The sequence below is a fragment of the Hyla sarda genome, chromosome 3 (assembly GCF_029499605.1).
Source record: "Hyla sarda isolate aHylSar1 chromosome 3, aHylSar1.hap1, whole genome shotgun sequence".
In the NCBI taxonomy this organism is placed as follows: domain Eukaryota; kingdom Metazoa; phylum Chordata; class Amphibia; order Anura; family Hylidae; genus Hyla; species Hyla sarda.
The window spans coordinates 425,597,895-425,613,603 of NC_079191.1; the positions used below are offsets into that span (position 1 = coordinate 425,597,895).

At 50.9% G+C, this 15,709-nt stretch overlaps 1 non-coding gene across 1 annotated transcript; it reads right to left on the bottom strand.

Annotated features, from left to right (window-relative positions):
* Nucleotides 1–14,809: 14,809 nt before the first annotated feature.
* LOC130363283 (U2 spliceosomal RNA) lies at nucleotides 14,810–14,997 on the bottom strand. Its single transcript, XR_008891781.1, has one exon. It is a non-coding gene; the product is annotated as a U2 spliceosomal RNA (small nuclear RNA).
* Nucleotides 14,998–15,709: the final 712 nt, after the last annotated feature.

The window sequence follows — 15,709 nt, forward strand, 5'->3', positions numbered from 1 at the left end:
TTGTTTACTCCGGGATACCCCGTTATTTCTCAATCCTGAAGCCCCTGTGCACAACCAGTAATATGTGGTAGCCCTTGGGGGGTGTATAGTAGTGGGGATGTTGTATCGGTATATGAGGGGTTAATGTTAACCCTATGGTTCGTGACACCAGGCTGAGGGCTAGTATGCTGAGGTAATTCTCCGGCCTATCGCCGCCCTTCCCAGTAACGATCGGTGCATGAAATGACTGAAGGTACACAAGGAGATTTAACTTGAACAACTTTACTTAAGTGCTTACGGTACATCCAAGGCACAGTAACAGTCCTTATATTGCTCAGTGACTGACAGTTGTTGCGGACTTTGAGGTATTTAGAAAGTCTCTGAATTTAGGGTAGATATTGCAGATTTGTCCGGATTTAGGGGTTAGATTAGGTCCGGTGATGCTGCAGAGTGTCTGGGGATTGATACACTCTCGATTTAGCATTGATCAGCCGTCACCGCAAGGCTCAGGCCTAACTCACTGCAAGTCCTGGTACCTTATGGGTAGTTTGCCCTGTGTAGTCCTTTGAGACCGCCGCAACACCACCTCCGAGTCATCAGGAGTTCCTTCACTTGAGGATTCTTCAAGAACTTCAGTCCCCGAGGGACCAGCTGGAGGGCTGGAAACGGAAGCAACATCTTCGGTTGAACTGAGGGGTTCTCTTAAGACAGATGGAGTAGTGGCATCAATATCTGGAGCAGTCACTGCAGCAGGAATGAGGTTGGGTGTAGCAACCAATGGTGGTTGACAGGGGGCAACAGTTACTGGCAACTGACTGGGTGGTGCAACCAGTGGCGGCTGACTGGATGGAGCTGGGAACGGTATGCCCCAATACATGGTAGGCTGCTGAGATGGGAACAAAGGAACGTCCATAGTGGGCTGAATTCCTTCTCCCGGCACATATTCTCTCATTGGCCTTGGTGGAGGTGGAGTAGAAGTAGCAGGGGGATCTGAAGGAGTAGGAGGAGATGGGCCAAGCATATCTTCTTTCAGGCACACTTACCCTATTCCGGTGAACCACCTGTGGCTCGAACCCGTTATTTTGTATCTCGTACACGTCTGTTTCAGGATAAGGAACCTCAGTAATGGTGTATGGCTCAGTTTCCCACAGGGAGTCCAATTTATGGGTTCTAGGAAATTTTCTGAGCCACACTTTATCTCCAAGCTGCAAGGGCTGAGCCGAAGCGTGTCGATTATAATCTTTCTGCTGGCGTTCATGAATTCACCCATTTTCTTCTCAAGGATGTCCTTGGCTTCCTCAATTTTTCGTTGATGCTCCGACACCCAACCTTGGGAAGCCTGGGGAGAATTGTTGAAAGGTGCTGTTACGCCGAGCGCTCCGGGTTCCCGCTCCTCCCCGGAGCGCTCGCTTCACCTCCTCCGCTGCAGCGCCCCGGTCACGTCCTCTGACCCGGGGCGCTGCGATCCTGCTGCTAGCCGGGATGCGATTCGCGATGCGGGTAGCGCCCGCTCGCGATGCGCACCCCGGCTCTCCTACCTGACTCGCTCCCCGTCTGTTCTGTCCCGGCGCGCGCGGCCCCGCTCCCTAGGGCGCGCGCGCGCCGGGTCTCTGCGATTTAAAGGGCCACTGCGCCGCTGATTGGCGCAGTGGTTCCAATTAGAGTTATCACCTGTGCACTCCCTATATTACCTCACTTCCCTTGCACTCCCTTGCCGGATCTTGTTGCCTTAGTGCCAGTGAAAGCGTTCCTTGTGTGTCCCTTGCCAGTGTTTCCAGACCTTCTGCCGTTGCCCCTGACTACGATCCTTGCTGCCTGCCCCGACCTTCTGCTACGTCCGACCTTGCTTCTGCCTACTCCCTTGTACCGCGCCTATCTTCAGCAGCCAGAGAGGTGAGCCGTTGCTAGTGGATACGACCTGGTCACTACCGCCGCAGCAAGACCATCCCGCTTTGCGGCGGGCTCTGGTGAAAACCAGTAGTGGCTTAGAACCGGTCCACTAGCACGGTCCACGCCAATCCCTCTCTGGCACAGAGGGTCCACTACCTGCCAGCCGGCATCGTGACAGTAGATCCGGCCATGGATCCCGCTGAAGTTCCTCTGCCAGTTGTCGCTGACCTCACCACGGTGGTCGCCCAGCAGTCACAACAGATTGCGCAACAAGGCCAACAGCTGTCTCAACTGACCGTTATGCTACAACAGTTGCTACCACAGCTTCAGCAGTCATCTCCTCCGCCAGCTCCTGCACCTCCTCCGCAGCGAGTGGCCGCTCCTGGGATACGCTTATCCTTGCCGGATAAGTTTGATGGGGACTCTAAGTTTTGCCGTGGCTTCCTTTCCCAATGTTCCCTGCATCTGGAGATGATGTCGGACCTGTTTCCCACTGAAAGGTCTAAGGTGGCGTTCGTAGTCAGTCTTCTGTCCGGAAAAGCCCTGTCATGGGCCACACCGCTCTGGGACCGCAATGACCCCGTCACTGCCTCAGTACACTCCTTCTTCTCGGAAATCCGAAGTGTCTTTGAGGAACCTGCCCGAGCCTCTTCTGCTGAGACTGCCCTGTTGAACCTGGTCCAGGGTAATTCTTCCGTTGGCGAGTATGCCGTACAATTCCGTACACTTGCTTCAGAATTGTCCTGGAATAATGAGGCCCTCTGCGCGACCTTCAAAAAAGGCCTATCCAGCAACATTAAAGATGTTCTGGCCGCACGAGAAATTCCTGCTAATCTACATGAACTTATTCACCTAGCCACTCGCATTGACATGCGTTTTTCTGAAAGGCGTCAGGAACTCCGCCAAGATATGGACTCTGTTCGCACGAGGCGTTTCGTCTCCTCGGCTCCTCTCTCCTCTGGTCCCCTGCAATCTGTTCCTGTGCCTCCCGCCGTGGAGGCTATGCAGGTCGACCGGTCTCGCCTGACACCTCAAGAGAGGACACGACGCCGTATGGAGAACCTCTGCCTGTACTGTGCTAGTACCGAACACTTCCTGAGGGATTGTCCTATCCGTCCTCCCCGCCTGGAAAGACGTACGCTGACTCCGCACAAAGCTGAGACAGTCCTTGATGTCTACTCTGCTTCTCCACGTCTTACTGTGCCTGTGCGGATGTCTGCTTCTGCCTTCTCCTTCTCTACAGTGGCCTTCTTGGACTCTGGTTCTGCAGGAAATTTTATTTTGGCCTCTCTCGTCAACAGGTTCAACATCCCAGTGACCAGTCTCGCCAGACCCCTCTACATCAATTGTGTAAATAATGAAAGATTGGACTGTACCATACGTTTCCGCACGGAGCCCCTTCTTATGAGCATCGGATCTCATCATGAGAGGATTGAACTTTTGGTCCTCCCCAATTGCACCTCGGAGATTCTCCTTGGACTTCCCTGGCTTCAACTTCATTCCCCAACCCTGGATTGGTCCACTGGGGAGATCAAGAGTTGGGGGTCCTCTTGTTCCAAGAACTGTCTAAAACCGGTTCCCAGTAACCCTTGCCGTAACTCTGTGGTTCCTCCAGTAACCGGTCTCCCCAAGGCCTATATGGACTTCGCGGATGTTTTCTGCAAAAAACAAGCTGAGACTCTACCTCCTCACAGGCCTTATGATTGCCCTATCGACCTCCTCCCGGGTACTACTCCACCCCGGGGCAGAATTTATCCTCTCTCTGCCCCAGAGACTCTTGCCATGTCCGAATACGTCCAGGAGAATCTAAAAAGGGGCTTTATCCGTAAATCCTCCTCTCCTGCCGGAGCCGGATTTTTCTTTGTCTCCAAAAAAGATGGCTCCCTACGTCCTTGCATTGACTACCGCGGTCTTAATAAAATCACGGTTAAGAACCGCTACCCCTTACCCCTCATCTCTGAACTCTTTGATCGCCTCCAAGGTGCCCACATCTTCACTAAATTGGACTTAAGAGGCGCCTATAACCTCATCCGCATCAGAGAGGGGGACGAGTGGAAAACGGCATTTAACACCAGAGATGGACACTTTGAGTATCTGGTCATGCCCTTTGGACTGTGCAATGCCCCTGCCGTCTTCCAAGACTTTGTCAATGAAATTTTTCGTGATCTATTATACTCCTGTGTTGTGGTATATCTGGACGATATCCTAATTTTTTCTGCCAATCTAGAGGAACACCGCCGGCATGTCCGTATGGTTCTTCAGAGACTTCGTGACAACCAACTCTATGCCAAAATTGAGAAATGTCTGTTTGAATGCCAATCTCTTCCTTTTCTAGGATATTTGGTCTCTGGCCAGGGACTACAGATGGATCCAGACAAACTCTCTGCCGTCTTAAATTGGCCACGCCCCTCCGGACTCCGTGCTATCCAACGCTTTTTGGGGTTCGCCAATTATTACAGGCAATTTATTCCACATTTTTCTACCATTGTGGCTCCTATCGTGGCTTTAACCAAGAAAAATGCTGATCCCAAGTCCTGGCCTCCTCAAGCAGAAGACTCCTTTAAACAACTCAAGTCTGCCTTTTCTTCGGCTCCCGTGCTCTCCAGACCTGACCCTTCCAAACCCTTCCTATTGGAGGTTGATGCCTCCTCAGTAGGAGCTGGAGCTGTTCTTCTACAAAAAAATCCTTCCGGGCATGCTGTCACTTGTGGTTTTTTCTCTAGGACCTTCTCTCCAGCGGAGAGGAACTACTCCATCGGGGATCGAGAACTTCTAGCCATTAAATTAGCACTTGAGGAATGGAGGCATCTGCTGGAGGGATCAAGATTTCCTGTTATTATCTACACCGACCACAAGAACCTCTCCTACCTCCAGTCGGCCCAACGGCTGAATCCTCGCCAGGCCCGGTGGTCTCTGTTCTTTGCCCGATTTAATTTTGAGATCCACTTTCGTCCTGCCGATAAGAACATTAGAGCCGATGCTCTCTCTCGTTCCTCGGATGCCTCAGAAGTTGATCTCCCTCCGCAACACATCATTCCACCTGACTGCCTGATCTCCACTTCTCCTGCCTCCATCAGACAGACTCCTCCAGGAAAGACCTTTGTTTCTCCACGCCAACGCCTCGGAATCCTCAAATGGGGTCACTCCTCCCATCTCGCAGGTCATGCGGGCATCAAGAAATCTGTGCAACTCATCTCCCGCTTCTATTGGTGGCCAACTCTGGAGACGGATGTTGGGGACTTTGTGCGAGCCTGCACTATCTGTGCCCGGGATAAGACTCCTCGCCAGAAGCCCGCTGGTTTTCTTCATCCTCTGCCTGTCCCCGAACAGCCTTGGTCTCTGATTGGTATGGATTTTATTACTGATTTACCCCCTTCCCGTGGCAACACCGTTATTTGGGTGGTCGTTGATCGATTCTCCAAAATGGCACATTTCATTCCTCTTCCTGGTCTTCCTTCTGCGCCTCAGTTGGCTAAACAATTTTTTGTACACATTTTTCGTCTTCACGGGTTGCCTACGCAGATTGTCTCGGATAGAGGGGTCCAATTCGTGTCTAAATTCTGGAGAGCTCTCTGTAAACAACTCAAGATTAAATTAAATTTTTCCTCTGCATATCATCCCCAGTCCAATGGACAAGTAGAAAGAATTAACCAGATCCTGGGTGATTATTTGCGACATTTTGTTTCCTCCCGCCAGGATGACTGGGCAGATCTCCTTCCATGGGCCGAATTCTCGTATAACTTCAGGGTCTCTGAATCTTCCTCCAAATCCCCATTTTTCGTGGTGTACGGCCGTCACCCTCTTCCCCCCCTCCCTACCCCCTTGCCCTCTGGTCTGCCCGCTGTGGATGAAATTTCTCGTGACCTTTCCATTATATGGAGAGAGACCCAAAATTCTCTCTTACAGGCTTCTTCACGCATGAAGAGGTTCGCGGATAAGAAAAGAAGAGCTCCCCCCGTTTTTTCCCCTGGAGACAAGGTATGGCTCTCCGCTAAATATGTCCGCTTCCGTGTCCCTAGCTACAAGTTGGGACCACGCTATCTTGGTCCTTTCAAAATTCTGTGTCAAATTAATCCTGTCTCTTATAAACTTCTTCTTCCTCCTTCTCTTCGTATCCCTAATGCCTTTCACGTCTCTCTTCTCAAACCACTCATCCTCAACCGTTTTTCTCCCAAATCTGTTCCTCCCACTCCTGTTTCCGGCTCCTCGGACGTCTTCTCGGTCAAGGAGATTTTGGCTGCCAAAAAGGTCAGAGGAAAAAATTTTTTTTTAGTAGACTGGGAGGGTTGTGGTCCTGAAGAGAGATCCTGGGAACCTGAGGACAACATCCTTGACAAAAGTCTGCTCCTCAGGTTCTCAGGCTCCAAGAAGAGGGGGAGACCCAAGGGGGGGGGTACTGTTACGCCGAGCGCTCCGGGTTCCCGCTCCTCCCCGGAGCGCTCGCTTCACCTCCTCCGCTGCAGCGCCCCGGTCACGTCCTCTGACCCGGGGCGCTGCGATCCTGCTGCTAGCCGGGATGCGATTCGCGATGCGGGTAGCGCCCGCTCGCGATGCGCACCCCGGCTCTCCTACCTGACTCGCTCCCCGTCTGTTCTGTCCCGGCGCGCGCGGCCCCGCTCCCTAGGGCGCGCGCGCGCCGGGTCTCTGCGATTTAAAGGGCCACTGCGCCGCTGATTGGCGCAGTGGTTCCAATTAGAGTTATCACCTGTGCACTCCCTATATTACCTCACTTCCCTTGCACTCCCTTGCCGGATCTTGTTGCCTTAGTGCCAGTGAAAGCGTTCCTTGTGTGTCCCTTGCCAGTGTTTCCAGACCTTCTGCCGTTGCCCCTGACTACGATCCTTGCTGCCTGCCCCGACCTTCTGCTACGTCCGACCTTGCTTCTGCCTACTCCCTTGTACCGCGCCTATCTTCAGCAGCCAGAGAGGTGAGCCGTTGCTAGTGGATACGACCTGGTCACTACCGCCGCAGCAAGACCATCCCGCTTTGCGGCGGGCTCTGGTGAAAACCAGTAGTGGCTTAGAACCGGTCCACTAGCACGGTCCACGCCAATCCCTCTCTGGCACAGAGGGTCCACTACCTGCCAGCCGGCATCGTGACAGGTGCCTGTAGTCCGAAGGTGCGATCCTTTGGCAATTGGCCGTGTCGGCCCATCATCAGGAAAAAGGGGGTATACCCCGTAGAGCAGTGAACAGTGTTGTAAATTTCCAGGAGTTCAGGCAACAGCTGAGGCCACTCTTCGTGCTTTGAGACAGAGGCTGCTCTGAGCATCTGGATGAACACTTGATTGATCCTCTGGCAGAGCCCATTCCCTTAGGGATGGTAGGCCGTTGTCCGGAGCTTCTTGCAATCATGCAACCGGCAGAGTTCCTGGAACAACTGGGCTTCAAAAGGCGGTTCCCCGATCTGTGAGGACCGATTCGGGACACCCCAGAGGTTGGATCCAATGTCGATAGAAGAGTTGAGCAGCAGTCTTGGCAGTAAGATCCTTGACGGGGACCACGACCACCCACTTGGAATAATGATCCACCATAGTTAGAGCATGACAATAGCCAGATCAAGTGGGGGCCAACTTCACATGGTCCAAGGCAAGTGTCCGGATTGATCATGATAGGCATTCATAACCATGGCTGCATCCCTCCTGGGAACCACAATCTGGTGTATGCGGTCTCCTGAGACTGGGCCCAGGGAATTTCGGTAGACCAACCCCTTGTGCAGGAGCAGGCGATTCCTCTGCCGCCACAGCCGCTTCAATTCAAAGTCTCCGTGGGCCTTGCACACCCGAGTAGGCACTTTCTTGTGGAGGCAATAATCGAGGAGGTCCCCGATAACCCTGCTTTCATCCTGAAGTGTCTTCCAGGTGGACAGATCTTCAGAGACTTTGAGAGATTCAGGTCCGTCACCCGCCTGGGCAGTTAGAGCATTCTGGCTCACGAACCTTCGGTAGAAGGGAGGCATTTCTACATCTTCCCACACATCTTCAGTAGAAGGTGCTTCTCCCGGGGCTATGTGGGAAAGTACATCCGCATTAACATTGGTTTTTCCGCTGCGGTACTTAATGTTGAAATCATAGTTGGCCAACCGAGAGCCCAACGCTGTTCAAGAGCTCCCAACTTAGCAGTGTTCAAATGGACCAAGGGGTTGTTATCTGTGTAGACCGTGGAGGGAGTAGCAGCCAGATAGTCCTTAAACTTCTCAGTAATAGCCCAAACCAGGGCTAGGAGCTCCAGCTTGAAGGAGCTATAGTTAGCATCATTCTTCTCAGCACCTCGAAGATGCCAGCAGGCATAGGCAATCACCCTCTCCTTGCCATCTTGCACTTGAGATAAGACCGCCCCCAGACCTTCAAAGCTAGCGTCTGTGTATAAACGGAACGGCAGGCTGTAGTCAGGATATGCCAATATGGGGGGTTCCGTGAGGAGATACTTCAGGGCTCAAAAGGCATCTTCTTGTTCTTCGGCCCACTGGATGGGAAGCCTTCCATTATAATTATCCTGGGCAGTCCCTCTCAGTAAATCGGTCAAGGGGCCAGCAATTTGAGCAAAATGGGGGATGAAGCGCCGGTAATATCCAGAAAACCCCAGGAAACTTCGGACGTCTCGCACCGTCCTGGGTGTAGGCCACTCTTTCACAGCACTCACTTTGTCTAGCTCAGTCTGTACTCCTTGAGCACTGACTACATGTCCCAGGTAGTGCACTTGTGGCTTTAGCAAGTGACATTTGGAAGGTTTAACCTTGAATCCATGTCGGATAAGGACTTGGAAAACTTCTTTCAGGTGATCCAGGTGTTCCTGATATGTTCGAGAATAGACAATAACGTCATCTAAATATAACAGAACACTCTGGAAGTTAAAATGCCCCAAGCATCGCTCCATTAGGCGTTGGAAAGTAGCTGGTGCATTGCACAGTCCAAAGGGCATACTTTTGAACTCGAAGAGACCCATAGGGGTCACAAATGCGGTCTTCTCTCTATCCTCTTCTGCCATTGGTACCTGCCAGTAGCCGCTCGTCAGATCCAGTGTGGAAAAGTAGGCGGCAGACCCCAACGCAGTCAAAGATTCTTCAATGCGTGGGAGAGGATAGGCATCCTTATGAGTTATGTTGTTAAATTTCCGGTAATCCACGCAAAAACGGATAGTTCCATCTTTTTTCTTCACCAGGACCAAAGGTGCAGCCCACTGACTCTGGCTTTCCTGGATGACGTTGGCCTTTCATCTCCACGAGCATTTTCTTTATGGTCTGATACATCCCAGGAGCCACAGGACGATGTCTCTTTTTAATGGGTGGATTGTTTCCGGTGAGAATCCTATGTTTGATCATGGTGGTCCTGCCAAAGTCGGTGGGGAACTTGCTGAAAGCTTCTTGATGTTTCTTAGCCACTTGGATGACTCCTTCCACCTGTTCCTTGGGGGTATCTTCAACTAGCATTGATCAGCCGTCGCCGCAAGGCTCAGGCCTAACTCACTGCGAGAATAGCTGCGCAGGTCCTTCTCGGTTGACAGCCCAGGAACAAGAGAGGTGCTTACTGCTTGGCTGCACAGGAACAAGAGAGAGCATAATGGCCGCTGCTCCCTTATATGGGCAGGGGCGGGGTGAATCTGATTGGTCCGAATACCTGTCATTCACTCATACACAGAATGATGGGATTGCATACATCATAGGGACCTCCACAGGTCCTCAAGCAGAAATACCATAGAGTTCACCTAGTCACGTGACCCGCAGGTACTGGTACGCTACGCGCAGGTAATTAACTATTCATTTACATTTATATAACTATATTTACATAAACCTTGCATAAGTTACTGGTTTACTAAATGGAATAGAGGTGACAAGGGGTAGACTATACAACATGGACCCCTATGTCCTAGGGACTCTGGCTATGGGGACCCATACACACAAAGGGACCGCATAGGATGCGGTACCGGGACACCACAAATAGCTCCTCCCCCACCTATAACATGTCACTCATAGTCATCCTTGCCCCCATTGAGAACTGATTAGTTAGTTGAAAATAGTACATATGACTCCTTTCATCACATTGCAACATGAATACAGACCAAGACACCTAATTAAATCCAGACCTTAGAATAGATCCCCTAAATAAATACAGACCTCAGATCAGACCTCTAAGTACATACCCTGACCTCCCAAGACCCTGTGAGTAGATATACACCTTTTCATTGTGTTCACTATATAAAAAGTATGCACTTAGGTCCTAAACTTCCTTTAATAGTGAACAGAACAAAAGCTGAAGGGAGCAAAGTAAAGAGATGTTCTTACTAAAAACATGGGCCCAGATTTATCAAACTGTGTGAGAGAAAAAGTGGAGTGATTTTCCCACAGCCAATCACAGCTCAGCTTTCACTTTACCAGAGATTGTTAGCTGTGATTGGCTGATGTGGGAAAATCACTCTATTTTTTCTCTCACACAGTTTGATGAATCTGGGCCATGATCCATTGCGCTCTGGTCCTCAGACAGGACCAAAGATTCACCTTCCAATAAGACAATGGGGGAGATTTATCAAAACCTGTCCAGAGGAAGAGTTGCTGTGTTGCCCATAGCAACCAATCAGATTGCTTCTTTTATTTTGCAGAGGCCTTATTAAAAATGAAAGAAGCAATCTGATTGGTTGCTATGGGTCACTCAGCAACTTTTCCTCTGGACAGATTTTGATAAATCTCCCCCAATGACCCTAAGCACACAGCCGAGACAACACAGGAATGGCACAACTCTGAATGTTTTGAGTGGCCCAGTCAGAGGCCTGACTTAAACCCAATGGAACATCTCTAAAGAGACCACAAAATGGCTTCCACTGATGGTCACCATAAAGCCCAGATTGGTGGAAGCTGCAGTGATAGTTCTGGACCTTCTGGAAATTTCTCCCATCTGCACAGTGGATCTTTGGGGCTTAGCCAGACCATTGCGTTCTTGGTCTCCTCTCCTACCAGGGTCCTTCTCCCCGATTCTCCCCGGCAGCTCCTGGTTGTTCCAAAATTTTTCCATTAGCTTTTATTCTGATACACATTGTCAGCTGTGAGACCTTATATAGCCAGGGCTGCATCTTCCCAAATCCTGTCCAGTCAGCTGGATTTACCATAGGTGACTCCAACCAAGGTGGAGAAACATCTCAGAGATGATCAAGACACATGGAAGCCCCCCCCCCCCCCTTCCCAGAGCTAAATGTCAAGAGTCACAGCAAAGGGTCTGAATACTTATGTCCATTACAAATTCTAGTTTTCACTTATGGGCTATGGAGTGCAGATGAATGGCGGGAAAGACTTGAATGTTGTCGCAATATAACAAAACGTGAAAAAGGTGAAAGCCTGGCACAATGCGTTAGATATTACAATTACAGTGACCCCCCCCCCCCCCCCCCGATCTACGATGGCCCCGACATACGATCATTTCAAGATACGATCACTCTCAGAGGCCATCGCATGTTGAAGGCAGCATCAACATACGATGCTTTTGTATGTCGGAGCCATCGCATAAACGGCTATCCGGCAGCGCAGACTGCTTCAGCTGCCACCGGATAGCCGTTTACGGTGCCCCGTGTGGTCCGCTGACGATCACTTACCTGTCCTCGGGGTTCCGGAGCGTCCTCTTTGGGATCCCCTGCATAGTCGGCGCTCTCCATCGTTGTCATCACGTCGCTGCGCACGCCGTCCAGTCATCCAATAGGAGCGGCGTGCGTAACGATGTGATGGCGGCGACGGAGAGCGAGGATGCCGGGGAAGCAGAGGCCTTGCCATAGCGTCGGGGACACCTCGGGGACACGGCAACAGCGATGGACGGCGACATCCAGGGCAGCGGTGACGGTCCGGAGTGGCGGGGACAGGCGAGTACAACTTTCTCTAACAGTGGTCTACAACCTTCGGACCTACAGATGTTGCAAAACTACAACTCCCAGCATGCCCGGACAGCCGTCGGCTGTCCGGGCATGCTGGGTGTTGTAGTTTTGCAACATCTGGTGGTCCGCAGGTTGTAGACCACTGTCCTATACTTTACATTGCACGGATCCCTCAACATACGATGGTTTCAACAAACGATGGTCCATTTGGAACGGATTACCATCGTATGTTGAGGGACCACTGTATATCAATATCGACCCTTCCCCAGGCAATGAATGACAATTAAATTCCATTAATTTATGGCAGTAAATAGTCATTTATATGGAGCCGTACCGTGTGCATCCATTAGCTGATACAGGTTATGGATAATATCTAGCAGCTGACTTACTGTAAAGCATATGGAAGATCTTTCATCTGACGGAACAGACTTCCTGCAATCAGAGCTGATTATTATTACCATGACTGTAGAAGTGATTGAACCAAGAACCCCTTGTATAGAGAAGAGTTCTCCAACCAGGGTGCCTCCAGCTGTTGCAAAACCACAACTCCCAGCATGCAGGACAAATAAAAAATTTTTACAAAGTCTATTAGAAAGGTTAATGTTTTGTCAAGATGTACAACATATAAAAAGTTTTTGATTCTTACAGTGGCTTTTTACTACTCAAATACATCTGCTGGTCCTAAGTGGAGTTAGAGGCTGGGTGAGGCTGGGCTGCATGCGCCCCTCACATATATAATGCCCCCATCATGCGCCCCTCACATATATAATGCGCCCATCATGCGCCCCTCACATATATAATGCGCCCATCATGCGCCCCTCACATATATAATGCGCCCATCATGCGCCCCTCACATATATAATGCCCCCATCATGCACCCCTCACATATATAATGCCCCCATCATGCGCCCCTCACATATATAATGCGCCCCTCACATATATAATGCGCCCATCATGCGCCCCTCACATATATAATGCGCCCATCATGCGCCCCTCACATATATAATGCGCCAATCATGCGCCCCTCACATATATAATGCGCCCATCATGCGCCCCTCACATATATAATGCCCCCATAATGCGCCCCTCACATATAATGGCCCCATCATGCGCCCCTCATATATAATGGCCCCGTCATGCGCCCCTCATATATAATGGCCCCATCATGCGCCCCTCATATATAATGGCCCCGTCATGCGCCCCTCATATATAATGGCCCCATCATGCGCCCCTCATATATAATGGCCCTATCATGCGCCCCTCACATATATAATGCCCCCATCATGCGCCCCTCACATATATAATGCCCCCATTATCCGCCCCTCATATATAATGGCCCCATCATGCGCCCCTCATATATAATGGCCCCATCATGCGCCCCTCATATATAATGCCCCCATCATGCGCCCCTCATATATAATGCCCCCATCATGCGCCCCTCACATATATAATGCGCCCATCATGCGCCCCTCACATATATAATGCGCCCATCATGCGCCCCTCATATATATAATGCGCCCCTCATATATAATGCCCCCATCATGCGCCCCTCATATATAATGCCCCCATCATGCGCCCCTCACATATAATGCCCCCATCATGTGCCCCTCACATATATTGCCCCCATCATGCACCCCTCACGTATAATGCCCCCATCATGTGCCCCTCACACATAATGCCCCCATCATGTGCCCCTCACATATAATGTCCCCATCATGCGCCCCTCACATATAATGCCCCCATCATGTGCCCCTCACATATATTGCCCCCATCATGCACCCCTCACGTATAATGCCCCCATCATGTGCCCCTCACACATAATGCCCCCATCATGTGCCCCTCACATATAATGTCCCCATCATATGCCCCTCACATATAATGCCCCCTAACGTCCCTAGCATAAAATGGTGTAGCACTGGGGGGGTGCCCCTCATATATAATGCCCCCATCATGCGCCCCTCATATATAATGCCCCCATCATGCGCCCCTCACATATAATGCCCCCATCATGTGCCCCTCACATATATTGCCCCCATCATGCACCCCTCACGTATAATGCCCCCATCATGTGCCCCTCACACATAATGCCCCCATCATGTGCCCCTCACATATAATGTCCCCATCATATGCCCCTCACATATAATGCCCCCTAACGTCCCTAGCATAAAATGGTGTAGCACTGGGGGGGTGCCCACCACCGCCACGACACCAGTGCCCACAGGGGGAACGACCCACTGGCAGAGCGGCCCCAGTGCCACCCAAACCAGTCTCCGGGCCGCACCCCCACAGACACGGCGCCGCGGCAGCAACGGACACCGCACAGCACCACACCAGTGAGAACAAGGTGTAACAGCACAATTACCATGTTTTTTTTTTTTTTTTTTATCTAAAGCCGAGGAACGTGCTCTCGATTCACCCAAAGTGCAAGAAAAAGTGCAAACGTGTTACACTAAAAAAACGTGCACAAAGGATGCGGTCTATCGCAAGCCCTTCTCCGATAGGAGAGAGGCCCCCCAACACACCTTACCCTTCGCCTCCGGACCAAAAGGTACCTGCGAGGTTCCAGGTTCGATGTCCCTTTTCGCCGAAGCTACTAGGGGACCACAAATGCTCCCGGCAGCCCCCTTGGCGTTAGCCAAGGTATCTGCCCGCAGAGCCGATAACGGTAGGTACCCTGCCAAAGCAGGAGTACCCGGGGTGTTTGCAGGGCGGTGCGGAACCTAATGGCCACACACACCTCCCCTAGACTGCCAGGAGGGACACCCAGAAGGGCTACCGCATCCTGACAAATCCTGTGAACACACAACACGCAAAAAGTGACACAGTGAGACAAAAAGAAATAAATAAGTGAATGTGTGCAGATATACTGCCCGGACATCCGGCCGGATCTATAAAAATTTCTCTGATCCTAGCCAGAAGGCCGGGAATCAAGAGGTGAGTGCCACAAGGTGAAGAGATTATGGTGCCCGTGCTTCAACTCAGTGAGCCAGTATTCCCAGTGAGTTTTGGCACCTCAGGGTCATCACTCCCCGAGGCACAAAAGTACCTCGGCTCTAGACCCTCTCAGCCTCATGGCGAGACCCGGAGGAAACAGGTCACATCGGGGCAGCCGTCGAGCTGATTCCTCAGAACCAGCCCCGGAAAGCCCTGGTACACTTGCACCCTCCATGCAGCACCCATCCCCACCAGCCCCATACCGGCGTTACTGCCCACCGGCATGAAAAACTGATAAGAACAGATACTACACTTGATCTTAGCCAAAAGGCCGAGAAGCGACTGGGAGACTGCTAGAAAATGAAAGGGCCCAGGTGTAGCTACCTGCTACTTATATAGGGTTGGGCTGAGGGGGTAGGGAGGAGTGCAGGCCAAGTGGGAAAAAAAAAAAAAAAAAGGGGGATAGAATACACAATGTGAATCCTGGTAGAAAAAACAGACATGGCCGCACAACCACAATTATTAGAGATGAGCGAATTTTTGATATATTTGATTCGGCTGATTCGACAATTAAAAAAAAAAAATCAATTCGATCCAAATAAATTGTCGGCAAATTTTTGTATACTTTGTATTTGCCACAGCAGCGTGCACCCGTGTATTAGGTAGTTGTGCGGGCTATTTTTGTTTTTGCTGTGCAATTTAGAGGGAATGGCCCCCTCTGTAGCCGTGCACCCCTCCCTTGTTTCACAGGAGGTGTTTTAAATTGATAGTGGATCAAGCATGTCATCCAGTCAGAGGCCATATGCCCAGCAGAGTGAGTGAAATGAGTGTTAGGGTCCTATCCGAAATGAGTCCACCTCCGCGTGGTGGATGGGGGACACATTTTGATCAAAAAGTGCGCTAAGAGCCTCCATTTTTTGATCGAGTGCTGCTGCAACCTTCTTTTTTGTATACAATGTATTTTAATAATGTGTTTAATAAAGTGTGTGTGTTTCACTTTTTTTTTTAGGTAGTACTACTACTCCCAGCATGGAACAGACTGTTCCATGATGGGA